General features: G+C 48.8%; 1 protein-coding gene across 5 annotated transcripts in view; it reads left to right on the forward strand.

Moving 5' to 3' along the window:
- Nucleotides 1–27,166, forward strand: part of MED12 (mediator complex subunit 12) — a 1,704,158-nt gene that overhangs the window by 195,945 nt on the left and 1,481,047 nt on the right. The gene's annotated exons all lie outside the window — the stretch shown is intronic.

Raw genomic sequence — 27,166 nt, forward strand, 5'->3', positions numbered from 1 at the left:
TACTGCATAGAATTTTGCCGACCACCTAAATTCGGACCGTCACAATCAAGATGCCTGATGCCGGAACACCTACGCATCCTGCTGCAGGTCTAGGTCGAGATCCTGCAGGAAAAGGGCACCATAGAAGTCGTCCCTCTTCTACAGGTAAACAAGGGTATTTATTCAGTATACTTCCTTGTACCCAAAACAGATCTCACCATGCGCCCTGTGCTAGACTTGCGCCCAGCAAACAAATTTGTCAAACCTCAAAATTTCATATGGTCATGTTGCAGGAGGTAATCCCTCTGCTGAAACAGGGGATTACATGGCAACACTGGATATGAAAGATGCATACTTTCATATTTCAATGTTGCAGGCACACAGAAAATACCTAAGGTTCATGATAGAGGACAAGCACTATCCGTTCAAAGTATTCCCCTTCGGCATTGCCTCGGCGCCAAGGGTGTTTACTTAAGTACTGGCAGTGGCAGCAGCGCACCTGTGCAGAGAATCCGTTCTGATTTACCCTTACCTCGACGACGTGCTTATAACGGGGGATTCCTGCGGAACATGCCTGTTGAACGCCCAAAAGACGATGGACCTCTTATTCTGCCTGGGATTCTCCATCAACGAGAAGAAATCTAGCCTAGACCCAAGACAGGTCAAACAGTTCCTAGGGGCTCTAATCCGGACAGAAGACTGCCACGTCATCCCCTCTAACGAGAGGGTTCAAAACATGCTGTTTCAGATCCCTCAATATGTAGCTGGTCGAGAGGTGATGCTATGCAAAGCCATGTGACTGTTAGGAATGAGGGCGTCATGCATTTACTTAGTTCCACACGTGCATCTGCACATGTGTCCTATGCAAGAGTGGCTCAACAGCCAGTGGTGTCAGGCCAGCAGACAATGGGAAGATCTGGTGGTTGTCTCGCCAGCCCTTGTTCTCTCTGCAGTGGTAGTCGAGGGAAAACATCTTGAAGGGGAAAACCTTCACCACCCTCGCAGTAGAAGCCACTCCCACGACAGACAAATCTCTCACAGAGGTGGGGTGGGCTCACCTGCTTCAGCAGACGGCGCACAGCATGTAGTGCCCGGAGTATCATCCAACCACATAAATCTGTTGGAGCGATTAGCCGTATTCAAGGCACTGAAAGCCTTTCAGACATAGTTACAGGGGAAGACAGTCCTGATTATCAGACAACACCACAGCCTTTCGTTACAGTTCACAGAGATAAGGTGGTTCTGCGCACTCCCCCTCGATTTACGCCTACATTTATTTCCACGTTCCATGTGTGTCACGACCTTATCTCCCTCAAGGGGACACGGGCCCTTACAAACCCAATTGGGGCTTCCTCGGATGCCCTGGAGCCAGTCCTGGCGCTGCTGGCATAGGAGACGCTCACTGGGACGGGCTTCCTATGGCCAATGGATAAGCATGGCCGCCCCCATGCGGAATACTGGAGAACTGTATGCTGCAGTCTAGCTTCCAGGGTGGGGCCCACCCCAAATGCACCTGGGATACTACCTAGCTATTTAAACCACGCCCGACCAAGAGCACGCGCTTCACGTTATTCTTCCTTTGCAGCGTGACGCTCATCCTGCTCTGCATCCTTACCTGCTCAGCTTCATCCATCGTCTTCGGAGCCTTCCTGGGCCTGACCATCGCCTCGCTTACCAGCTCAGCAGCATCCTTTGGCTTCGGAAGTACCCAAGGCAAGACCATCGCCATACTTACCAATTAAGCAGCATCCTTCGACCTCAGAGTAACCAAGGCAAGACCATCGCCATACTTACCACTTCGCAGCATCCTGTGGCTTCCTAGTCATCCGAAGCAGGTATCACCTCAACTCTCTCCCGTTAGCTGCTTCATCTGTTCTTCGAAGCCGCCCAACTTGCGTTGCCCCCGATTTCTTCATTAATTCGGGGGTTTCTCCAACTCCAGCCCCTAGAGGTCTGCAAGACAAAGTTAGCAGGTTAGTCATTTGTAAGGATGCTTTCAGCGCCACATCGCGACTCAGCTTACCTGCTTGAACCAGTCTTTGGCTTTCTTCGCGACCTCCACCACCAGCAACGAGGACAAGAGTTAGCTCATATACCAAAGACTTATTCTCACCTATAAAGACTTACTCTCACCAATGAAGACTTTGCTCTCACTTACTAAGACTTACCTGAAGAAGGAGTTGCAGCCTGTCTGAACTCCGGCCCTCGCCAGTGAAGCAACTCGGCGGAACGGGCCCAAAATGGACGCACCCCTGCCCGGAGCGGCAGGACGGAGAGCGCACCGTTAACATCATTAAGGTGAGTCGCCCTTAGGGAACCTGCACGGGAACGCGGGAGATGGGCGATCTAGTAGGAAAGTATCTGAGCTGCCCCTCCTGTCTTCTAGAGCTGAATCCGCTTATCCAGGGGTTCCAGAACGGGCGAGGGGTACCGAAGAGCCCTCAGGTGTGTGCCTGGAGACGTCCCAGTGGAAAAGAACAGGTGAGCGTTACAATGTGAACCAATCAATAGAACTGCCTACTTTCTTCCAGAATCCCACTAACGTGGCCGAAAGAAGCCTACACACATTAGATGTGCATTGGGCAGTCATGTTTTACCTGGAAAGAATTTGACCACTGAGAAAAACAAACCAATTTTTCGTTTCATTGGCAGCTGGTAGAGAAGGGGATCCTGTCTCTAAATCAGCCATCTCAAGGTGGATTGTCAAATGCATCACACTCTGTTTCTCTCTTGCTAAGAGAGAACTGCCCTTCAAGCCTAGAGCATATTCTACTCGAGGCACCGGGGCTTCCATAGCTTGCATTGCAAATGTTCCCCTGGAGGCCATTAGCAAAGCTGTAACCTGATTGTCTGTACACATGTTTACAAAACACTATTGCCTAGACACTCAATCTAGGTCTGATTCTCAGGTGGGACAAGCAGTATTAAGACATCTTTTCACTACTGTTCCTTCTTGCAACCCACCTCCAACTCCGGGTACTACTCGCTAGTCTATACACAGCATGTGATTCTAAGCAGATTAACAAGCATCAGAAGACATGCATTTCTCACCGTAGTGGCATTTCGAGGGGATTGGGTCCTCTGACGTATTCCATATCTATGACCGTAATCACCACAGCTGTGCTGCTTCGAAAAATCTGTCTGCGTCGATAACATCAATCCGCTGTCCTCGAGGGCCTCCGTTGAGCTGATGTCACCAGATGTTATAAGTAGGACGCACAACGCCCGTAGCCTCAGTTCCGTTGCTTCTGCGAACGTGTTCGCTTCGGAGATCTCGGCGCGCCTCGGTTCTTCTGGTTCTGTTCTCGGTTCTTCGAACCTGTTCATTGTGAGGATTCCATGATGTCTTCTTCCACCCCGCGGCCGGGTTTTAAGAAGTGTCGGGACTGCAGGTCCAAGATGTCGTTGACGGATCTGACGGATCTGCACAACGCTTGCCTCTGGTGCCTCGGTGAGGACCACGACACGGATGACTGTGTAGACTGCCAGTCGCTTACAACGAAGGCCTTGCGGGAGCGTAGGAAGAAGCTTTCTGTAGGTAAGGTGGCCAAGCCCCAGAAGTCGAGATCCACTGGGCTTTCGACTGACGATTCGAGGCACGACTCTCCGCATCGTTGGCGTAAGTCCGGGGGGGTCTCGGTCCATGAGTATGTCCCACCATTCCTCTGCCTCTTCGAGGCACTCACAGAAGCGCCAGCATCGGTCGCCTTCCTCGTCCGAGGACTCCGCCCGTTGGCGGGTGGCTTGTCCCAACAAGCACTCCACTCCTGCGGAATGGGATTCGTGCCAGCAGGAGATGTTGGCGATTTTTCAATCGTGCTAGAGAAGCCACTCGCCTCTGTGATCGAGTGGTCGTCGCGATCACCTGGCACCTTCGAGGTCCCGGTCGGACAAGGATGGTCGCTCTAGACATGCCCGCTCCAGGTCCCGGTCCTCGACGCCCTTGAGACCGTCAGAGCCTGTGAGGTCTTCGAAGAAGGCGGCATCGGCGCCGAGGTCGTCGAAGGACACGCTCGGGGCTCCGCCGTCGAGGACTGTGTCGAAGCAGTCACGCCACACTCGACGCCGATTCCATCAACGCCCTTGACGCCTTTCGAGGCTGCTTTGTCGGAGGTAGCCTGTGGCACGGTGGAACCCCCTAGAAAGGCTCTGGCCAAGGCTAAAAATGTCTGTCCCTTTTTCTGTGCCCTCATTCCAGCTTCTGGATTATATTTCTGAGGTGGATGAGGGGTCTGAGGAAGGTATGGTTCCTGAGGAGGTACCTGACGAGATTTTGTCTGGTCATAGCCAGATTGAAGACCTGAGGCAGTCGTTGCACAACGCCATTGGTCTGGACACCTCTCCAGAGGTGGAGTTCTGTAGGCCTGAGCCTGGCACCCATGCCAAGTCCTCGTACCGGCGCCTTATGTCACGGGTCACGGAATACTTGGGGTGGTCTGCGCCACGAGTGGATTTTCTGCAGGATGACCTGACGGATATCCTCGACCCAAGGTCCACCAACTGACCCGGTACTGCCATTCCATATGGCCTTGCAGAGGAGGGTGGCAGCAGCTTGGACTGCTCCGGAATGTCTCCCGGCAGTGAGCAAGTCTTTGCCACGAAAATACCGCTTAGCCAGTAGCAACCCCTGCTACTTGACCACGCACCCCATTCTGGAGAGTTTGGTGGTGCAGGTGGCTACGGCCCCAGAAAAGCAGGCGTCGTACCCTACCATCCCTCCTGATAGGGACGACAAGCGTTTTGATGGCTGGGCGAAGAAAGTGTTTTCTTCAGGCGGTATGGCTTTACAGGCAGCCAACTCCGTGTGTGCCTTGTCACATTTCACGCACACTCTGTGGAACTGTATTTCGTTAGCGGCTGATCATATTCCCGAAGGGGAGGAATGGGATGGTTTTCTTGCTATTGTGCAGGATGGCAAGGATGCCATGTGTGAGTCCGTTCAGTTGGGTCTGGACATGGCAGATTGTGTCAGCCGGTCCATGGCGGCGAGCACCGTAATACGCAGGGTTGCGTGGTTACGGAAGTCGGGGTTTGCTCCGGATGTGCAAGCCCGGCTCCTCAACATGCCTTTTGATGGTGAACATCTTTTTGGCAGCAAGGCTGACGAGAGCCTTGAGAGGTTGCAGACCTCTAAAGCTGCAGCGAAGTCGTTGAGCGCTGCAGTTCGCCAACCTCTGCCTTTTCATCCTAGGGGTCAGCAATGGAGGGGAGGTTCATTTCGTATTACTCTTCCTTTGGTAGATCGAGGGGAGCTGCAAGTCAAAGGGGCCACCGTAGGAGTACCAGAGGTGGAAAGCAGCGTACTCGAGGTGCCAAGGCCACTCGAGCAGTTGCCTCTTTGCCCTCATGGAACTGCCGCAGCTGCTTCAGCTCAGTCATGAGGCCATGTCCCATGGTTTGCCGGTTGGGGCAAGGCTGGCGCAGCATCTTGTAGAGTGGCATGCCTTTCTGATGTTTGTTAATCTGCTTAGAATCACATGCTGTGCATAGTCCGACATCCAGTGGTCACTGCAGAATATTGCATTTTGTTTTTCGTAGTCGAAAAGGGGACGTCGACAAGGCGTGTCTGTAACACTATCCCTATAGTGACGTGCAGTGTACCCACAACCCCTCACGGGTCGAGGTCCCTCAGATTGTTTTTTTCCACCCAGTTATTGGTCGCCTTTATGCGGAGCTCCTCGAGAGACATTGCAAAATCATTTCCTCGACCCTTGGTCGTTTATTATTATTAACTATCACATAGATCCCTCCCTCGACGTAGCTGCCAAGCTGTTCTCCGCCGAGCAAGATCTTCGACGGAGGGACGAGCGGAGGAGATCCTTCGGCGCTGCCGAACACGTGGCCTGGCCTCGCTGGCCTAACACAGTAGGGAGAGTGGGGTTGTTGGTCATTTCTTTGTTTCACTCTGAGAATCCCTTTCTCTTTCCCTTACCTCTCTTTCGGGGTCGTAATCACATTTCATGCCCTCGGCTATGGAGAGGACGCCCTTTAGGTTTTGCCCGCGTTGCAAGGGCAAGTTTACTTGGAAGGACAAGCATAAACGGTGTAACCGTTGCTTGCCCCTCGATCACAAAGAGGACGGCTGTGCGGCCTGTAAGTTACTTAAACCCAAAACTTTAAAGGACCGCAGGGTCAAAAGGTGGGCAGCCTATGCGATGTCTAGGTCTGACTCCTCGCCAGCTGCCGCCGAATATGATGAGGACAGTGATTACACGGCCTCCGCAACGGAGGTTGTAGACCTCTCGAAGGAGCGTTCCCGCTCCTCCTCGTCGTCCGTCCCCGGCCCTGACAAGCCCGCTCACGCCCCGCTTATGGGGATGCACACCCCGGCGACAAGGACGAACACAGAAAAACACACAAGCACACACCCCACGGCACGCATTCGTCGAAGACGAAGGCAGCCATAGCGTCAACAGAGGCGTCTGGTCCACCGGCGTCTTCCGCCGACAGTAAGGGTCGAAAGCCCTCCCCGCCACTGGCGACTGGGCTTTCTGTAAATAAGGGCGCTAACCCCAAATCCTCAGGCGACGTGCCTCGCAAGAGTGCGTATGTTGCCAGTAAAGACTCGACACTGCCTAGCGCGACGGCGAGCGATCCCTTGACAGAGAAGCTGATCGCCGAAAGCCTCGCGCATATAGCTTCTAAAGACGGATGGCGGGTGACACGTCGAAAACCGCTCACAAGGCCAAAGAAACGCCGAGGATGCCGGAGGGTAGGCTGGGACAGCTCCCACCGTCGACAGGAGACCCTAGCTAGCAGAAGGTTTCTCAGAAAGCGAAGGGACTCTATCTTCGACGCTATGGGACAGAACTAAGCAACTACAGGGAGAGGAAACTCCCTTTTCACTCCCAGACCGCTCTGGCCTACCTTACTGGACTGTAGAGCGGTTCCAGTCATGTATGGACAAGCTAGACAGGTTCATGGCCATCCCAGAAAATAGGACACCCAAGAGGCCAAGGGAGGTACTCCAGGAGGGGCCAAGGGCTAAATACCCAAAGCTCTTTAACCCCCTACAGGAAGACATGAACTCTTACGACCTCACTGAATAGGACTCTCACTTCCAGGAAGAGGATGAGTTTGTGAATAATGAAGACCAACAAGAGGAAGAAGGTTTTCATGATGACACTAACATAGGTGAGGAGGGCTACAAGGAGGACCCAGGTGAAGGTGGCTCACAGCCCTGGCAGTCGCCATCAGGGTCTACAGACCCCGACATTATAGACATTTCTTCTCCTCAGACCACACCGGTCAGGAACCCATCTCCAGTAGACAATCAGCCCACCTTCAATGCGCTACTGAGGAAGGCAGCATCGCATTTTGAAGTTGAAACTGGGGAGGTCACCCCAGATACTGATTTCGTCGAAAGGATTATTAAAGAAAAACCTCCCACTAGTCAAACTATTCCTACCCTCGCCTCGGTTAAGAGACGACTCACCCCATCGCTGTCCACCCCTGCGCTGGTAAGAGGGGTCAATCCAAGAATCGAGAAATTGTTCTCACCCTCTCAGTCAGACCCATTATATATCAGGGGTCACTCAGTCCCGGACTCCTTAGTGGTGACTAACACAAGGAAGAGGGCTGGGGTTCCACTGTCAACCAGCGAGGCACCCCCAGATAAAGAAGGGGAAAAAGCTTTATGCCTTGGGCAAAAGAATTTCCGCCTCGGCAGCGTTTTCAATTAGGATTGCCAATAATAATACATTGTTGGCAAGCTATGCTGATGCTCAATGGGGAAAGCTTAAGCAGGACATCGAAGAAGCCCCTGAACCTCTAAGAACTCGCTTATTGGCTACAGTTACAGAAGGAGCTCTGGTCAACCAGAGCATCATTAAGAACACTCTTGATGCGGCAGAAACTGCTGGCCGTTCTTTGGTGCAGGGAATTCTGCTGAAGCGTCACGTCTGGCTTCGCAATTCCGGTTTCAAGGCAGAAACGCAGGCGTCACTCATTAATAAGCCAATAGAAGAGTTAAATCTCTTTGGAAGGGCAGTGGATGACGCACTGGAAAATGCGAAGAAAGAATTTGACACCATAAAAACTTTAGACCAAATCTCAAAGCCTCCAAACAGGCAGGGATTTGGGAACAAGCGCTTTTTTCGTGGCCAACGCCAACAGCAGCAACAGCATTACACTTTGGGCAACTGGCCCTCTAATCAGGGTACCAGTAACCAGTTTAACCAAAGAGGGCAACGCCGTGGCAAGGGCAGAGGCCGGGGCTCCAGCCCCGGAGGCACCCCGGCAAGTAACTTTGGTGTTACTTCCCCCAACCGGAGACGCAAGGTTCGGGTCCCCTCCCATGCGTCTCCGGTTGGGGGCCGGATAACATCGTTCCTATCAGCATGGGAGGGAATAACATCAGACCGGTGGGTATTGTCAACTGGAGCCCACGGGTACTGTAGAGAGTTCAATCGGTCCCCCACCTACAGACCTCCAAGGGGATGACGCCTGTCACCAGAAGTAGAACAGCTGCTACAAAAAGGAGCAATAGAGGTAGTGCCCCTATCTCAGGTAATGGAAGGTATTTATTCAGTGTACTTCCTTGTACCCAAAAAGGACCTAACCATGCGCCCTGTACTAGATCTGCGCCCAGCGAACAAATTTGTAAAACCACAAAAATGTTGTATGGTAACATTACAGGAGGTAATTCCCCTGCTATCTCAGGGGGACTACATGACAACACTAGACATGAAAGATGCATACTTTCATATTTTGATGTTGCCAGCGCACAGAAAATACCTCGGGTTCATGATAGAGGGCAGGCACTACCAGTTCAGAGTGCTACCCTTCGGCATAGCGTCTGCACCAAGGGTATTCACGAAGGTACTGGCAGTGGCAGCAGCCCACCTGCGCAGGTTGTCCATACCGGTATAGCCTTACCTCGACGATTGGCTCATAACAGGGGAGTCCTACGAGACATGCTTCTCAAACACCCAGAAGACAGTAGACCTTTTGTTCCAACTGGGCTTCTCCATCAACGAGAAGAAGTCCAGCTTAGACCCCAGTCAAGTCAAACAATTCCTAGGGGCTCTAATTCGAACAAAGGACGGCCTCGTCTTCCCTCCAACGAGAGGGTCCAAAATATGCTGTTTCAGATCCCTCAATATGTGGCCGGTCGAGAGGTGATGGTACGCAAAGCAGTGCGCTTGCTAGGAATGGTGGCGTCATTTATTTATTTGGTACCTCACGTGCGCCTGCGCATGCGCCCAATGCAAGAGTGGCTCAACAGCCAGTGGTGTCAGGCCAGCGGACAATGGGACGATCTAGTGGTGGTCTCGCAGGCCTTGGTTCTCTCGCTACGGTGGTGGTCGAAGGAAAACCTGTAAAAGGGAAACCATTCGTCACCCCCGCATTGGAAGCCACTCTAACCACAGACGCATCCCTCACAGGATGGGGGGCTCACCTATCCCATCAGACTGCTCACAGAGTTTGGACTCCGAAGGTAGCTTCCAAGCACATAAACTTATTAGAGCTACTTGCGGTGTTCAAGGCACTAAAAGCCTTCCAGACACACCTACAAGGGAAGACAGTGATGGTCCTCACGGACAGCACCACAACCATGTACTACCTCAACAAGCAACGGGGCACTCGCTCTCCAGGACTGTCCAAGCTGTTCCAGAACATCTGGAAGTGGGCTCTCAGACACAACATGTTCCTATTGTCACAACATGTACCAGGGGAACTCAATCTGCTAGCAGACAAACTCAGCAGAGACTTCCCTCAGAGTACGAAAGGCGGTTACACGAAGACATCGTCTTCGACGTCTTCACACAATGGGGCTTCCCAGAAATAGACCTGTTCGCAACTCTGGAGAACTCGCAATGCCTAGATTACGCCTCCAGATACCCACAGAACCGCTCCAAGGGGAACGGTCTCTGGATACCATGGTCAGGGAAATTTGGTTACGCTCCCCCCCCCCCCAATACAACCCCCCCCTGAACAAGATAGTGCACAAGATGGACCAGGAACCAGTCACCATGATACCGATAGCCCCGATGTGGGCCCACCAACCATGGTTTGCGCACCTGATGGAGATGTCCCTGTTAGGCAGAAACCTGTGCAGTTCCCTCTGGGACCACTGCAAAAGATTTAGGACTACAGGTGTTTGGCAGTAAACCCACTTGGTAGCACTTTGTACCACACAGATTCACTTGGTAGCTGTGGCTGAGCAGTCAGACTTCCCTCAAGAAGAGTTAGGCAGTATACAGAGTATTCACAGAGTATTCACAATAGGTCAAAAGAACACAATAGAACAAGTAAACACTGACCAGAACTGGTGTAAAAAGAGATATAATTATTTATTTAAAAACATATCTAGAAAAACACACAGGCACTAATAGTAAGCAATCCAAAAACACGGTCACTAAAAGATATACACTCCCTTAAAAGAATATTAGACAAGTCTTAAGTAAAGCCCCACTTATTTTCAGACAGCGGTGAGCGCTTAACGTAGATGGCACTCTAATAACTCTAAAAGCAGAGAATAAATTGAAACAGATCCCAACACTTTTTCACGAACGCAACAAGAGGGGAAGGCAAAGTAACACTGTGAGTTTAGAGTCAGTAGGCCGGATCCGCTTTAAGAGGATCAAAACGAAATGTGTCCAAGGTCACACGGTTGCAGTGCACAAAAGTCTTGTAACGGTTCAAAAAGGAGTTGGACCAAAGAAGAGGACCAGTTAGAGGGTCCAGGCGGCCAGCCCAGTCCAGAAGGTTAAGGGATTATTATTACCTTGTAGCAATCTTTAGAAAGGGAGGCCTGGCGGACACGGTATCTTAAAGTGGTCAGAATACTCCAGCGGGGGCAGTTGTTCCTGGCAGCGGATGCAAGTCGGTGCTTCGTCCAGGGGAAGAGAAGATCTCGTCGGGGAGGAAGACAGGAGTCCGTTGCACTGCCAGGGAAGAAACCAGCCGCAGAGTTTCTCAGGTAAAAGGAGCGGTCTGTTGATTCGCGGTCCAGTGGTAAGTGGCTATCCGGTTGCCGGGGTGCTTGGCACGGGCAATTCGACCACAAGCCGGTCTAGGGTGCGAAGAGAAGAAGGTAAACTGGTTGTGCCCACCAGTCAGGGGAAGAAGCCTCTCTAGCCGGGAGATCTTCTCTGTCGTCGGGAAGTGGTGAGTCTGGTGCGCAGGGCTCCACCGGTGGTGTCGTCGTGGTAGGTCGGCTCAGCTTCTCCCTCGTCGGATTCTCAGGTCCTGTGGCGACTTTTGAAGTTCCAGTCCCCAAAGCCCTGCTTTTATGCAGCATACCCCCATTCACTCAGCCTAGCTGTCAATCAAACATGCTAATTGGTGAGCCGGCCGGCTCACCACTTGGGCCAATCACACAAGAGTGCGAATTGAGTTACCAAGGTAACTCAGTCCAGGGTGCCTAAACCCCCTCCCACACCCCCTGTGGTACCCAGACAGAGTGGCACCACTTTTGGAGGCTTCTGTGGAGAAGCCCGCCAAAAAGTGGAACAAAGGGCTCGACTTGGGTTGGAGTCACAGAAGAGAACACAAACGCCATTTTAGAATCGAGTCCTGGCAAAAAATACCAACCGGCGAATTAATATTAATTAAATAAACCTGCGGCATGTTCGAGGCTATGAGAATTAAATAATTAAAGTTCGAAGCCTCGAACAATGGGAAAATCCCATAGGGATATATTTGCAGTTGAATATAAAAAGTAGTTTCCACTGCCACCAGCCAAAACTCGATCAGGGGGGACGGAGACGTGCCCCCTCGACTAACAGACCCCGGGGCAATCGAATTGCCCCGACCAGTACGTCCACAATATGATGGTTTGTACTGGTTTCTGTTAATAATTTGGGACTAGTAAAGCCAATGGTGACTTTACATGCCCTGGGAGACAGTAGTCAGTCCCAGGGTATGGAGTCTATGGTGGGGTGTCACTATGACACCCCTGTGTCACTGCACGGAGGGTGCTGTGTAACACACATAGTAAAAACACATGAGACCCTATGGAGTAAAGGACCCCAAAGCTCATAAAACACATTAACAGTCAAAGGAACACCATAATCATGTCCAAGAGTGGGAGAAAAAGAGTCTCACTCTTGGCAGGAGTAAAAAAACAAACTCCAGAAATCCAGCAAAGCTGCTGGGGGACTCACTAGGTTAGGAAATTCAGCCTAAAGAGAGAATTCTCCCTAACAGTCCCTGTCCCCACCAGTGAAACTGCCCTGCCCGCACAACTTGCTGTCACAGGACAAGGGCAAGACACTACACCCATGCCCACAGAACATGAACTTAGCAGCCTGGCTCCTGAGGTCATAGAATCTGGCCATTTACAACTCTCACAGAGATGCATGGACATTCTCAGAGAAGCAAGAAAACCCAACACTCGCCATTGCTATTCTAGCAAGTGGAAGAGATTTGTCATCTGGTGTAGAGGTAAGAGCATCATCCCAGTCCACTGCTCTCCCACACAAATTGTCCTGTACCTGACCCATTTACTGGACTCAGGTCTAGTGTTCAAGTCTATTAAAGTCCATCTAACGGCACTTTCTGCATACACCACCTCTGAACTTAAGGTGTCATGGTGGAAAGTCCCAGTTATCAAAGCCTTCATGGAGGGGGTAAAGAGAATGCACCCTCCGATAGCATGCCCAGCTCCCGGCTGGGACCTTAATGTGGTACTTACCAGGCTCATGGGCTCACCCTTTGAACCCATGCACAAGGCAACTCTTAAGGACCTCACTCTTAAGACTGCTTTCCTAATAGCTATCACCTCCATTAGGAGAGTAAGTGAACTACAGGCTTTTTCTATTCTAGACCCCTTCGTAACAGTTCACAAAGATAAGGTGGTTCTACGCACACACCCAAGGTTTGCACCGAAATTCATATCGAAATTCCATGTCAACCAGTCAATAGAACTACCAACGTTCTTTCAAAACCCTTCCAATTTGGGAGAAAAGATCCTGCATACACTCGATGTGCGCAGAGCTGTCATGTTTTATATGGAAAGAACTAGGCCACTGAGAAAGACTAATCAGTTCTTTGTCTCAGTGGCAGCAGGAAGAGAAGGAGATGCAGTCTCAAAGTCCACTATATCTAGATGGATTGTTCAATGCATCACTCTCTGTTTCTCTCTTGCTAAGAGAGAACTACCCTTAAAGCCAAGAGCACACTCTACTCGAGGCACTGGGGCATCCATAGCATTCATTGCAAACGTTCCCCTTGAGTCCATTTGCAAAGCGGCAACCTGCAGTTCTGTACACACCTTTACAAAACAGTACTGTCTAGATGCTCACTCTAGATCTAATTCCCAGGTGGGACAAGCAGTAGTAATACATCTTTTCTCTACTGTTCCTTCTCACAACCCACCTCCAACTCCGGGTACTGCTTGCTAGTCTATGCACAGCATGTGATTCTAAGCAAATTAACAAACATCAGAAGACAATGCATTACTTACCGTAAAAGCATTTCTGATGGTTGTATCTGCTTAGATTCGCATGCGCCCACCCTTCCTCCCCGCTCGGATGGAAGGAACATAGACATCTTTCTACATCTCTCTCTCATTTCTGTACTCACTCACGTATAAAAGGCTTCCTGAGGGCAGAAAAAATACAAACAGAGGGACCTCGACGCGTGAGGGTTTGTGGGTACACTGCATGTCACTATAGGGATAGTGTTACAGACACGCCCTGCCGACGTCCCCTTTTCGACTACGAAAAACAAAACGCAATACTCCGCAGTGACCACTGGATGTCGGACTATGCACAGCATGTGAATCTAAGCAGATACAACCATCAAAAATGCTTTTATGGTAAGTAATGCATTGTCTTACTTCAGATGTGTGGGTTCTGGAGATCATAGCCCACGGCTACTGTCTTCCGTTCTGGCAGAGGCCTCACGACATGCCACCAGGGAATCTCTTTGAAGATTCCGGATCCGCTCCTTGCGCAGGAAATGCAATCCTTGGAGAAAGGCGCCATAGAACTGGTGCCTATAGCGGAGAGGAACAAGGGATGGTATTCCTCTTATTTTTTGCTTTCGAAGAAAGACGGGGGGGATTGAGACCTATCATGGACTTGCCCGGTTTGAACAAACTCCTCAGGAAGGAAGTGTTCAAGATGGTTATTCTTTCTCAAGTCCTCCAGGCCCTTCAACTCCAGGACTGGTTGGTGTCTCTCGACCTCAAGGACGCTTACTTTCATGTGCCGATCCATCCCAAGCACAAGAAGTACCTGAGGTTCGCGGTTGGTGACTCACACTTTGTTTCGGGTCCTGTCGTTCGGATTGACCTCCGCCCCGAGGGTTTTCACCAAGCTCATGGTGGTGGCAGCGTATCTCAGGAAAGGGGGGGATTCACATCTACCACTACCTGGACGATTGGTTGATCAGGGCGCGCTCTCCCGAGCAAGTCCTGGATCATCTGTCTGTCACCTGACACTCCCTTTACAAGCTGGGCTTCTCCCTCAACTTGAAGTCCCACTTGATGCCAACTCAGCTGCTCCAGTACATCGGAGCAGTGCTCGACACGTCCCTGGGGCAGTGTTTCCCTCCCCAGATGAGGGCTCATCACATTCTGTAGATGGTGCACAAGTTTCAACATGCCCAGAGTCTCCCGGCGTTCGAGTTCTTGAGGTTGCTCGTCCTCATGGCATCCTGCATTCTTCTGGTGCCAGTGGCCAGGTTGCATATGAGATCTCTGCAATTGGCCCTCAAGATGCAGTGGTCACAGTCCTCTGGCAGGATGTCGGACCCCTTTCAGGTGACGCCCTCGGTCGCCCAGGACCTCCTGTGGTGGGCCATCAAAGGCAATCTGATGGTGGGGGCTCCATTCTGGCTGCCCTGGCCGGAGGTGACAATCGTGACGGACACGTCCCTCACGGGATGGGGAGCTCATGCCAACGAGCTGACAGTCAGCGGTGGTTGATCTCCGTCGGAGTCCAGACTCCATATCAATCTGTTGGAGCTGAGGGCTGTCAGGCTTGCCCTGAAGGCTTTTCTGCCGACTGTGCGAGGGAAGAATGTCCTGATTCTGACGGACAACACAGTGGCCATGCACTACCTCAACAAAAAGGGGGGGCAGCGTCACTTCCTCTGTGCAGGGAGTCGATGCAGCTCTGGTTCTGGGCCATCCAGCAGGAAATTTCGATCTCAGCAGTGCATCTGGCCGAAGATGAAAACGAGACGGCGGACCCTCTGAGCAGGCAGAGCATGATCTCTCACGAGTGGGAGCTGGCTCAGGTGATTCTCCTGGAGATCTTAGCCCTTTGGGGGACCCCACAAGTGGATCTCTTCTCCTACATTGTCAACCTTGGGGGACGCGTTCGTGGTGGAGTGGTCCTTCCCACTGCTGTGCGCGTTTCCTCCAGTCTTCGTCATCCCGCAAGTACTGTGGAGGTTCGGTTCCCGGATGATCCTCATTGCTCTGGCATGGGCCCGGAGAACGTGGTACCCGGACCTTCTCGACTGCCCACCACGTCGTCTTCCCTACCGAGACAATCTGCTCTCACGGGATGGGGGTCAGGTTCTCCATTCAGAGGTCAGATCCCTCAACCTTCACGCTTGGCTTCTGAAAGGTTGAGGTATAAGGATTGAGACCTCCCTGAATACATGATGGAGGTGTTGCTTTCGGCCAGACGGCTTGCAACCAAGTCCCTGTACCGTTTCCATTGGAGAAAGTTCTGCGACTGGTGCAGGGTTAAGAATGTGGATCCTTTTTCATGTGACATTCCTGTGTTTCTGTCTTTTTTGCTTTTGTTAGCCCACAAGGGCCTGCAAGTGGGTACCATTAAAGGTTACCTGGCGGCGCTGTCCATATTTAAGCGCTCGTCTGAGGAGTGTTCTTATTTCAAGATCCCTTTAATTTCTCAGTTTCTTAAAGGGCTCACTAATGTGTTTCTGCCGTCACCTTTCCTGGTGCCCGGTTGGAATTTGAACCTTGTTCTAAAATTCCTAATGGGTGCTCCTTTTGAGCCTTTACATTCTTGTCCTTTGAGACTGTTAACCCTTAAAACTGTTTTTAGTTGCAGGCACTTTCTGTTAAGCCACCCTTCACGGTGTTTCATAAGGACAAGGTTGTCCTTAGAGTTCGTCCTTCCTTTCTTCCGAAGTTTGTCTCGGAATTTCATTTAAGCCAGAAGGTCATTCTTCTGGCATTTTATCCTCCTCCGCATCCTGGTAAGGAAGAGGAGAGGCTCCATAGGTTGGTTCCTAGGAGGGCTTTAAGTTTCTACATTTCCCATGGTCCCGGGTCAGAGTGGACGATCAGCTCTTTATAGGTTACGCTGAAAGGCGTTTGGGACAAGCTGTTACTAAGCAGACTTTGTCTAGATGGATTATCTTGGCGGGTAAGGAACCTCTGCTAGGCTAACGGGCCCATTCTACTAGGGGTATGGCTGCCTCTACTGCCCTGAAGATGGGTGTTCCTATTCGTAACTTCTGTGAAGCAGCCACATGGGCTTCGGTCCTGCTTTTGTAAGACAGTACTCACTAGATTCTATCCATGGGTAGGATCTGGCCTTTGGCAAGGCAGTCTTTACTCTGCAATTTAATTGGGCATTCTAAATGTCTATATTCTAAATTCTTTTCCCTCCTCCATACGTTGGAACTGCTTTGGTAGTCTGTCATAGATATGGAATACTTTGGAGGACCCAATCCTCTCGAAGAACAAGTTACTTTCTTACCTGGTAACATTCTTTCGATGGGATGGTCCGACGAAGTATTCCATGTCGGTCCCTCTATACCTGCCCCCCGCTACAGAATTTCTTATGCGATTGCAGCTTACGTTTCCGCAAGGCTTTTTGTGGTCATACTGGCAGATGATTGGTGCCACACGTCCTGGGAAAAAACTATAACTGAGGTTACGGGCGTCGTGCGTCCTACTTATAACATAGCCCACATTGCTACTGCTATGAATGCTGCCAACTGACGCACCAACTTACTCTGTCGGCCCTGAATTGCATAGTATGCACTGCCCACCCCACCCTGCCTATATGGAATTAAGTTAATTAATGATGTTAATTAATGTTGCTCTATGCATTTTAGCCAAACTGCCATATTTTGAATCTAGATGTTCTTTGTATTTTAGCCATATTGCCTTACCTCAAACCCAGGTGTTACGCATTGCCTCTTAGCCATACTGTTTACCTCCAAATTAGGTGTTACTCAATGCATTTTTAGCAACCCTGCCACCTTATTTCAAATCGAGGTGTTACTCTAGGCATTTTAGCTATATCGTCCTACCTCAAATCTAGGTGCTACGTAGTATATTTTAACCACCTTGTGTTACTTAAACCTAGGTGTTACTTAGTGCTCCCTAGCCACATTGTGATAGCTCAAACGAAGGTGTCGCTTAGTGCTTTTAGCTAAAGTATCCAGGTCTAATCCAGCTATATTCTCAGCGCATCTCAGCCTAACTGCAGTACCTCTAACCCAGGTTCATTATAAATATACACTGGTCTACTGGTGTCAACCAAGCCTATTCCCCGGCCTCCTAACAGTCTTGCCATTAACACTTAGTATGTGTCTATTCACTACCAACTTGCTTGCCTGCTTCTTGATCCTCTTTAACATTGCAGCACAGCTTAAGATGGCTCCACATCTACCCAGTACGCCACCTCTAACCATGCTTAACAGCCAGGCATCATACTTGGACATAAACAACCCTCTGCCACTGTTACCCAATAGTCGCCATCGCGCTACCACAGATAGGAACCTTGGACTTAGAGCCAGACTAGCTAAAATTTATGAGCCCCTTGCCCGTTCACTACCCACCATACAGAAGTCAAAAGCGCAGCCGCCTCGACCTAGTTCTTCTACAAAAACTTCCAACCCACCCCAAAACTTCAACCCTAGACCCCCTCATAACTCCTCCATTCAGGGCACTCCCGAATCAACACAGGACAAGCGCCATACCACTACTTCTAAAAACACAGCCAGCCCCAAAATTAAGGGAGCCTTGATCAACGCCAGATCGTTAGTAGCTCATGCTACAGAAATCGCAGACTTGATCCTGAAAGAAGACCTCGACTTCCTCGCCATTACTGAGACCTGGCTACACCCAGCAGCAGTCCCCATGCTCATGTTGGCAGTCCCAGATAATTACTCTATCCTGAGACAAGATCGCCCCAACTCCAAAAGAGGGGGTGTCGCCATTATCCATAAATGTAGTCTTACCATGAGACTAGCAACATCTACCAACGTCTACCTACCTCATGCGAAACGCTATCAGTCAGTCCCACTCACCAATACCCAAACCCTCAATATCTAATTGATCTACCGCCTGCCAGGCCCCACTGGCACCTTTGATGAAGACCTCAACTCTATTTCATCTAGTAATCTTAAAAGCTCTACTCAAGTTCTCACCCTGGGGGACTTTAATATGGGCTACAATGACCCGGAAGACCACATCGCCAGCACTATAGTTAACACTCTTACTGAACTAGGCTTCACGCAAAGAAGTACGGCACCTACTCACTCGAATACTTGATTGGGTGGCCGACCACAATTGCCTAGCTAACATCACAAATATCTCACCACTAGCCTGGACCGACCACCACCTGGAATCGTTCACGCTTTCTACCGACAGACCTCCACCTCCGCCCATCATTAGGGCCCCTCCTCCTCTGACTAGAAACAAGAAGAATATGACAATAGAAAGACTCATCCCGAACCTACTCCCTATACTCCTCACACTCCCCGACAACCTGGACCCAGAGACCTTGGTCGAAGAATACAACAAGATCATGGCCACCTCGCTGGACCTTATCGCCCCCTTCAAACTCGGACCAAGCTAACTGAAAACGCACCTTAACAAATGGTACACACCATTCCTTAAAAATCTAAGGCAGCAAAAAAGAAATTGTGAGGCCACTTGGACAAAAAATCCCCTTCAGCTGCGAACAAACTCAAACTTTCCAAACTAGCTGCACTTTACAAAAAAGAAATTTACCTGGCTAAACGAACCTCCTTTGACTCTCGCATATCCCAAGCAAAATCCAACATGAAAGAACTCTTCTCTATCCTTAAGGAAGTAGAAACCCCCATAGTACCTCCTGACACCTGTACCAAAGACAAAACTGGTGCTCAGAAATTCAAAGTGCCTTAGCGAACAAGATCGTGACCCTTCAAAGTAAAATTTCCAACAAAAAAGCTTCCATAAATGACACTCTCCCTTCAAAAATTCTGGATAAGCTCACACCCACAGATCTCACCCTCTTCAAGTTCTCCAAAGTCAATACACGAAGTAGAAAAAATCATCCTATCCTTGAAACCATCCAATTGCCAGGGAGATCTGTGCCCAGCACAGCTTATCAAAGACGCTGCCCGCGACCTCTCCCCTTTCATCACAAAATTGATTAATGCCTCCTTCGCCACTGGCTCCATCCCCACCAATTTAAAACAATCTTGGGTACTTCCATTACTAAAAAAACCTACACTTGACCCAGCCACACCCACAAATTACCGACCCACGTCGACTGTTCCCCTCCTACTAAAAATCCTGGACAAGGTCGCCTATGTACAAATACAGAACTACCTGGAAGAACACCACCTCTTAGGTTCCAGACAATCAGGGTTCCGTCCTCAACAGGGGACTGAAACCGCACTTATTGACCTGATTGCTCAGATCGACACGCTCAGACAATGAGCAAGTTGCCTTACTCCTCCTCCTCGACCTATCTGCAGCTTTCGATTTGGTAGATCACTCTGTCCTATGTTCACACCTCCACTCATCAGCTCACTTCTCTACCGAGGCCATCACCTGGATCGCATCATTCCTTAACGGTAGAACCATGAGGGTCTTTCCTCCTATTGCTGCAGCAGATCCTGTACCCATCACTTGTGGTGTACCACAGGGCTCCTGTGTCTCCCCCACACTACAACATATTTACCAAGCCCCTTTCGATGATTTGGATCATCTCGGTATCACCTACACTAACTACGCGGATGATACCCAGATCCTCCTTCCGCTTTCTGGAGATTATGGAAAGGATTTGGCCTTGTTAAATAGGGTGTACATCATCATCCAGGCATGGATATCCACTCATGTACTATGCCTGAATGATGATAAAACAGAACTTATCCTAGGTACCACGTCCAGTTTAAAGAAACTTGGCCCGGCCTACAATTCCTTCATGATCGACGCGAACAACATCAAAGTCGGACAGGAGGTCAACACATTGGGATTTTACCTGGATTCCAATTTCTCCTTCAAAAGACAAGTGAGCTCCCTGGCATCTTCCACGGCATATACGTGTAAATTAATCCGCGCAGCAAAAGCATTTCTGTCGGAAACTAGCTGCCTTACACTCGCCAGAGCCCTTATACTGTCCCGCCTTGGCTATTGTAACACCCTTTATCTGGGAACCTCCAAGGCCACCACAAGCAAACTACAAACTCTCCAGAACAACGCTCTTGGAGCAGCTCTGGGCATCTCCAGAAGAGAGCACATTACAGGATTCAGCCAACAGAACAACTGGCTCTCCATCAGAGACAAAATTCTCTTAAAAACGGCATCACTCACTTACAAATCTCTCAGTAATGCTGCCCCGATCTACCTGATTAATAGATTCCATAGACAGTCCTCCTTGAGACCCGTCAGAACTGCATATAAAGACTGCCTCTCCGTCCCCAACTTCAAAAGTGCCACCATAGGGGACAACAGCTTCCCGGTGAAAGCAGCCAAACTGTGGAACTCTTTACCTTCTAATCTCAGAGTGGACCTGCCCTATCAGAACTTCCGATCCAAGGTAGTTTCATGGCTGCAGACAGAGGCCCACGAAGACAACTACGTGCCAAGTCTCCCCCCTTTTGCGCTCCCCGCTCACACTGTAACCACGTGTGCCTACCTGTTTACATGTGTACAATGCCTGTTTGCCTCATTGCTGCTATGTATATAACACCCGTTTGCCCCACTGTCATTATGTATATTTTATGATTATTGCAACTAAGCTTTGCAAATTCTTGTAAAGGTTGCGCCCTGATACCCTTGGGTACGCTCGCGCATTAAAAATAATTAAACAAACAATCAGAAATGCTATTACGGTGAGTAATAAATGTCATTCATTCATTTAACAGTAGTTTTAGAATGATCATTCTTTAAAATGGCAATATATGTAACAATCAAATATACTTTAAAATACTTTTCCAGAATCAACACAAAACTAGTAGCTACTCTTTAGAGATGCTTCTTACACACTTCCTACACCCTGAGGTGACTTCATGAACTAGGACAGTAATGGCATTTATATATGAACAGTACACTTTGTAGATTCTGTGGTTTGTGGAAAGGTTAATGGAAGGAAAAAGGTTACACAGGTTCTCCAAGCATGTGAGCACTTTAAATCTTCCAATGAAGTCTAGATAAAACCCTTTCCCAGCAATTTATTTTATTTATTTGTACATTTATATAGCTTGCCAATTGGGCACTGGTTTTAATAGTTTATCACCTATGAGGGACAGTAAGTATCAAAGTCAAATGGACTAGAAGCGTCTGCAGGGAGCTAGAACAGCCAAAGTCAATTGGAGCACAGTCTATGGAGCTGTGGCCCTACTTAGATAGCAAAGTCTTGCACAAAATTAGAGTATTGTTGAAGAAAAATCACTGTAGGGTCACAAGCTGTTACACTTGTGAAGGGTAGAGCTGAAATCAACTTTAACAAAGTAGCTACTGCAAGTCTCAACTGAGAAGACCAAATCTAAAGACACTGAGGTAAGTACCTCAATTCAGAACAGTAACTTTGGTTAGAAGAGTGGTCCAGCTGGCTCATGTCTGGTTGCAGAGATGCAGATCCTGGGTTCCTGGGCCTTCATTCTTGAGGTCAAGAGGGAGGACGTCTGGAGGACTCCTGTGCAGCAATTCGGAGGTTGGCGGCAGCTAACGGCTCTTTTCAGGTCAGCAGCACTTCTCGGTTTCAGCGCTTGGTAAACAGCACCACCACGGATCTTGGGCTTCCTTCACTCCTTGAGTCCTGCACTCTGGTGAGGGGACTCGAGCTCTGGTCGTCCTTCTTCTGGAGGGTCCCGGGGAGACTCCTGGAGCTTCTGGCCGGATCACAGATGTTGCGCTCAACTACAGATTTCTCAACCCCTGGCACTCGGTTCCTGCAGCGAATGTCCAGTGGCGTTTGTCTCTGGGTTAGTTGGTCCCACTAATCCAAGGGAAGAAGTCGTCTCTTCCGGAGAGCTTCTCTTGTCGATCAGAAAAAAGGAGTTTCAGCACAGCAGCAGGGCTTCACCGGGCAATTTAAAGTTCCAGGAGGATGCAGCATGCTTCGTTCACGGTTTCTTCAGTGGGTTGTTGTTCCCAGTGGTCGACTTGGTCTTCAGTCACAAAACCCTTGCCTTTTAAGCAGGTTTCTCCCATTCATGCACAGCCTAGCTGTCACTCATACAGCAGGTTGGCTGTCCTGCTGCGGGGGGGGGGGGGAAACACACACACACACACACACACACACACCACACCCCACACACCCCACACACACCACCCCCCCCCAAATGGGTTTCAGTACCGAAGCCCAACAAAGGACTGGGGTCATTTTGACAAAATAGCCGCTGCCACCAGCCATTTAGAGTAGTAAGAGTAATAAAAAATGTTACATGAGATAGTACAATAAAGGGGCTAGGTGTGTGCTGGGCCTACAAAGAGAAAGGGTAAGTACAGTTAATTTCATTTGACTGTTCTTGGGAACTGTATTTCACCCAAGAAAAGGTATTTAAACCTTAAGAGAAACCCAAAGGATTTCTCAGTTACACTGCACTGAAGGTGTCAGACTCCAAAAACAGTGAAAACACAAAATCTACAAAAAAACAGGAGTGCTGCGCACAAACACAAAATATATATAGGCACTATTAACACAAACAGGAAACACGGTCCAAGGAATTACTTGTGCTGCATTAAGAGTCCTGGTCCAAGTTTGGGTTTTCCCGCTTCCTCTTGGCGACTAGTGCAGGACAAACGAAGAGTGGTCGGACAATGCAGATAAGCGAGCGGCGCATCACATGAGAGAGCGAGAAAAAGGTCTAGCTCACTCCAGGCTTAAAACGTCCCAAGTCCAGCAAAAGAGCTGCGGGTCTCTAAGGTTGAGGGGAATTAGCACAGAAATTAGAATTCTCCCTAACGGAAGGAAGCTCAGAAATGGAGCCCACTGACTCCCACCACCCAAGCTACATCTTGGTAACTGCCTCGGGTGGACCACTATGGATCCCAAGCATACACGAACATTCCACTGATGACCTCACACATACAGACACCATGGGGAACAGGAACACATCAGGAAGCAAGAGGGAAGGACAGGTCCTAACAGTTAGGGATCGGACTTTAAAAGCAGTACGGTAGAACTGTCATTACTGTCAAATGCTGTAACAATATAACCTCGAGCAAATACAAACTAAGAAGCAGCCTTTAAAAAGTATCTTATGTTTGTTGGTTATATGTACTAAGTATCTGTTAGGAAAGATTTTTATAGTGATGATAAATCTTCCTGACTTGTGTCAACCCCAGAACTTTTTGCTGGACTGGTAGATTATTTTTCCTATAACTCAGTGAGTGGGAACCTATTTCCACACTCACAGAATCTTTTACACTTTTAATGGTTATCATTTATGTTACAAGGACCATCTTACCTTAATGGCTGTTGGCAGTGAACCTTTTTTAATTCGGTGCACCTTTATTGCTGGCTGTTTTTACCCATGGGTGGTCATTTTACCAAAATGGCCCTGTCTTGGTTTTCTCCATTTTTAGTGTTCCTTGTCCTTTCTTGTTCCTTCCCCTGACGTCCAGGGTGAGAAATTCTATCTTTGGCGGGAGTCCTGTGGACTCCTCACCCAGACTCCTGAAAGTCTGTGAAGGCAGGAAGCAAGGGAGGAGTCCAAAACTCTGCAGCCCTTTGTCTTCCATCCTGAGTGTGAGATTTCAGTTCAAACTGGAAGGCTGGTGGTTCTGAAAGGATTGCCAACCCACCAAGTTTGAATGTTGCAAGGCTGTTTGATAGGCTGGACCCCTGCATAACAATCTGAACCTCCAAGCTTAAGGGGTAGTCGACCACTGGAACCAAAACCGAAGAGATGAAGAATTTGCAGCTCAATCACTTTCCAGCGACCGGAGACCCTGCTGTGTAACCGGAGCCTGCTGTAGCCCTTCTTTCCAATTGACCTGGGGACTCTTAAACGACCCCAACGAGAGCCTGGTGAGACCCACTAGACTCACGATGATCTGCATTTTGAGCCATCAGACGCCGTGCTGCAACCTTGCAGGCTGCAATACCCTGGGACCTCGAGCCATTGTTTGGTACAGTCTTCCAAATTCCGAATCTCGCTGAAACTTCGTGGGCATCCTTCTGGATCTCCAGAGGCACGATTCCAGTCCAAGAATTCCCCTCACCAGAGTGCTGGACCTTGCAAACGACAAGAATCCAACCAGCGATATTCTGTGTTCCTGAAAAAGGCAACAAATCCACAGAGCTGCATCCAGCGGAAGGGAAAACCTTGCCTAGAGCCTTCCCAGTGATCCTTGCTGCAAAAGTCCTTCCAGTGTCTGGTCTTCTTACTGAATGAATTCAACGACCAGGTTTTTGTCTGCAGATCCTGAAGTAGTCCTGCTGCAAAATCTTCTTCTGTGCTGGCTTGGGCATTTTACCTACCTTTAAGCCTTTGTGATTTCTGTATAGTTTTGGGGCGTCTTCTGTGATTGGGAGGCCACTCATCCAGTTCACCCAGGCCCCTGCAGAATCCTCCTAGGGTCTCTTTTCTGAAGCCCCTGGACCCTCAGCTAACTCTACCAGTACAGTACTTTATTTGTTTTAACAGTCTTCCTTAGGAACTCTGACTTTTGCTACTTAAGAACCTATCCTGACGTGCCTGTTGGACACTAGACCCTAGCTAACTCCCCCAACCCTCCTTCTGCCACTGAGAACGCTTCTGCTCCAAGAATAAGGCAAAGCCGTCTAAGGATTGGGCTTTTTGCATAGAAAAGAGGATGGATGTCTAAAAGTTACTTACTTGCAAAAGAAGTTGGTTGGTAACTGTAACTCTGAGAGTGAACAGTTACGAAAGGTATTACTTACTTACCTTAAAAATGTTCTGCCATACTGAAAAGTATACATAAGGTTATTACTGAACGTAGAAATGTTTTGCCACTCTGAAAAGTATATTTAACATCTTTCTTAACTTAGAAACTGTTTCGCCGTTCTAACAGAGCGGTTTGGTTGTGCCCCCTTCCCAAAAGTAATGCTGTTGGTTTCACTTCACTGTTCCTGTTAAAATAAATGTATGAGTGTTCCCTAACTGGGCCTTGCTTCCCCTGACTTGCTGTTAGCCTGTCCAGAATATGTCTGCATTAGGTTTTACCTACCTAGAATAACTGAGTCATTCATAAATGAATACGCTGGTCCGATAGCACAGCGAGCAGAGCGCTTGTTTTGACATCTGTGCAGATCCTGCTGAGGCAGGTTCGAATCCCGGCAGGGCCAAACTCAGCCTTTCATCCTTCTGAGGTCGATAAATAAGCAGCACTCAGATACCCGAGGGTTCATAGCGCTATGTACATACTAAATTATTATTTTATTATTATAAAGAGTATCACTGGGTTTTGCTTTCCCTGATCTGTTGTAGACCAACACAAGAAGTCGTAGGTTTACTCATGCCTAGAAGTTGATTATTGGGCCTGTAAAAGTGTATAGGTTTATTTTATCTTGAGTTTTATCCCAAAATAAGTTGGGTATTGCTTCCCTTATTCTCTGAACTGAAAAGCAACTTTAATTGAATATGACGCCCTAAGGTCCAACTCCCCTAGAATAACTGTTATCCTGAATCAGAGTTCTAGGTTTATACTGTTCCTATAACCTGTGTTTCACTAGCTCAGAAAAGTATGTTGTCCAGTTGATATTGCTATGTGATTTCTTGCTGAGCGTCACGGTACAACTGATGGGGTCTACTACATTTATATAACTGAAAGTAATGTTAAAATTAACTTGCTTTTGACTTCCCTAGAACGCCTGTTAGGTGTTCCAAATTGGGTTATATGCTTTGGTCTGTGTACCTTCAAGCATAGTGTTGTTTTTCTATAATGTGTTAATATGATCTGTGATGGTACTTATTTCCCCCAAGATTTATCTGGGCCTACTTGTATTTAAATAAACCATTTATTTTTACAATACAGTGTTCCAGTGTTTCTTTGGACCATTTGTATTAACATTTCATTTGTACTGATTCTGCAGCCCTCTCTCTCTCTCCTAAGATAAGCCTGGATGCTCTTTCTACGCTACCATGAACTCCGGTGGTACAGCCTTGTACTAAGAGTCGATTCTTGTACCTCCTCAGTTGAATGGTTTCACTAAGCCCTTAGGTGGACTTCAGAGAAACTGTCCTAACAGTATTTAATCAACTTCCTTATATTAAAATCTATATGTATTATATTTACACCAGTTTATTGGTGCAAGTGTTTCTTTGTGCTACTGTACTAACTGGGTTCAGTGTACTTGCCTAAAGCTCACATCTTCTTCCTATAAGCCTGGCTGCTCTGAAACTGTTCCAGGAGTACTACAGACAGATCCCAAGAGTTGTGGACCTGTATACCAATGGGAATGTTTTGAGGTCTTACCTAAAGTAGACTTTAGGAAAACTCTCATAACAGCTACCCAGAGAGATTGGTTAGATCATATGTGACAAACACTTGATTATCAACGGGGATGGACTCCAGGAATCCTACACCTGTGCCAATTCTGAAAATCCCTCCTAATAATTGGGTCGAGCATCACTAAGGCATGTACTGTTCATGGTCTTTCAGTCTGCAGAGCCCCCAAGCAAATTCCATCAGTTCTAAGGAGGCGTTCTGCAAGTATCCAGCAAGCACTATCCCCTGGACATTCCCTCCAGACAAGATGCTAAGTTTGGTCAAGATGTGTTGCTTAACCTGCTCACCTGAACCCTCCTGACATATGCTGTGCCTCCTCCCCTTCAGAGTCTTGCTACGTAATCTGTTCTGTCGAAGAGTAACATAAACATACATTCATGGAAATTCAGGTTCTCCGTCTGTGGCTCACTCTTCACTACTCCTGCCCTGCCATCCCTTCAAGCTAATGCCAGTGCTTTGCTTAACATAAACATTGAGAAACTGGCAATTGGGATCCAGTGAACTTTTCATAGAAGAGAGCATGTGTACGTTGTGGAGGGTTTGCATACCGAAATTAATTCTAGAATCTATTTCTGCATCTTTAAAGCACTGTTGAGGCCTGGCCTG

Source organism: Ambystoma mexicanum, chromosome 5p (assembly GCF_040938575.1).
Source record: "Ambystoma mexicanum isolate Mex_15411 chromosome 5p, UKY_AmexF1_1, whole genome shotgun sequence".
Lineage (NCBI taxonomy): Eukaryota > Metazoa > Chordata > Amphibia > Caudata > Ambystomatidae > Ambystoma > Ambystoma mexicanum.